The sequence below is a fragment of the Orycteropus afer genome, unplaced genomic scaffold (genome assembly GCF_000298275.1).
Source record: "Orycteropus afer afer isolate SDZICR_OR568_19922 unplaced genomic scaffold, OryAfe1.0 scaffold00105, whole genome shotgun sequence".
Lineage (NCBI taxonomy): Eukaryota > Metazoa > Chordata > Mammalia > Tubulidentata > Orycteropodidae > Orycteropus > Orycteropus afer.
Genome location: NW_006921692.1, coordinates 8,160,264 through 8,162,265, shown reverse-complemented (window position 1 = coordinate 8,162,265; position 2,002 = coordinate 8,160,264).

The following is a 2,002-nucleotide window of genomic DNA, read 5'->3' as shown; positions in this document are numbered from 1 at the left end:
AAAATATTATTTTAATTTCTCTTGTCATTTCTTCTTTTATTCTTGGGTTATATAGAAATGTGTTATCAATTCTCCAAAGTTTTGAGTTTCCCTGTTAACCTTATTGATGTTTAATTTAACACCATTGTAGTGTCAGAACATATTCTGTAAGATTTCACTCCTTTAAAATTTGTTCCAACAAATGCTCTATCTCAATGAATGTTCCATGCACATTTTAAAGGAATATGTGTTTTATAGTTGTTGGGTATTGGTTTATATTGATGTCAATTAAGTGAAGTTGGTTAATGATACTGTTAGATCTTCCATATCCAGACTGATATTGTATTGCTTTATCAGCTACTGAGAGAAGATTGATAAAATAATGAAGTAAAATTATGAATTTGTTTATTTCTCCTTTAAGATCTATTAGTTTTTGCTTCATGTGTCTTAAAGCTGTTATTGGGTATATTATTTAGGATGTTTGCCACCTTGATTATTTTTTCTCATATAACATGCCCATGTAAATAACACACACATATGTATAATGCACATAGAATCCACAGGAAGCTAATGAGTGAGGGGATTGTGAGGTTAGCAAAAAAACTGAACAACCTGGGCATTATTTGTATAAAAATTATGAACTGTCTCTCTTTATCACTGATGAAATTCCTTGTTTTGAGTTTTGTTCCACATTGTTCTCTCTTTCTATCCAGGATCTCCTACATAGGTCCCACTCCGAGTGGTTGGCAGGGGTAGCTGGGCACCATTTAGTTCTTCTGGTCTTATAGTCATATAGGCTGAGGATTGCATGGTGTACTAGTCAAAAGGACTAATTGTTTCCATGAATCTTTGGTGTTCTTCATTCCTCTTTGCTCTGGATGAGGAGACACCCATTGTTGCATCTAGATGGCTTTTTGCAAGCTTTTAAGATCCCAGTCACTACTACCAAAGTAGGAGATGGAACAATCTTTTGTGTAGTATATTATGCCAACTGAGCTTGCTGTCTCCTGTGACTGTGATCCCAAGCCCACAGGTTCAACTACTCGGTCCCTCGGGGTAGCTGGCTGTGACCAAGAAGTGACTACAAACTTGTCCCTTGTCAGCTCTACTATACCCCTGGGAATTCTTACAAAACATACAAATGCACTTGTAGAATTGTTGTCTGCCAACCCTATACATGGTCTCAGGTACACACCTAATAGTTCAGCCTGTCCATCCATCTATCCACCCATATACCTGTGTTTGCCTTCACAGACAATGCAGTACGGTATGTGCAAAAAGGTTCACATTTGTTGTCTGCACCTCCCATGTACCTCTCTATGTTTGCCTCTTTGTCAGTGCCACACTGTTGATCACTCACATTTGGTACATTGCCCTTCTTTTCACCCAAGTCAATACTTATCTTTACCTATCTAACAGTGGAGCTCTGGTAACATAGTGGCTAAAACACTTGCCTGCTAACCAGACAGCTGGCAGCTCAAACCCACCAGCCACTCCTCGGAAGGAAGGTTGCGCAATCCTACTTCCGCAGTGATACTGCCTCGGAAACCCAAGGAGGGGTCACTATGAGTCGGGGCCGACTCGACGGCACATAACAACAACAACAACAATCTAACAGTGTTCCTTCCCCTCCCCTCCCACACCTGGTAACCAACAAAGAAAATTTCCTTCAAAATATAAACTGTTTCTTGACTTTTACAATAACAGATTAATACAATATTTGTCCTGTGATTGACTTATTTCACTCAGCATAATGTCCTTCAAGTTCATCCACATTATGCGATGTTTGCAGATTCTCACATCCTTTTACTTTTAACTTATTTGTATCTTTATATTTGAAAGGGGTTTTTTGTAGACAGTATAATGTTTGGTTTTGAAAATATTGCCTTTTAATTAGTATATTTAGAGCATTTACATTCAACATAATCATCAGTAAGACTGAGCGGTGGAAAAGCTCAATATCATCAACCAAAACCAGGCGAGGAGCTGATTGTGGAACAGACCGTCAACTGCTCATATGCAA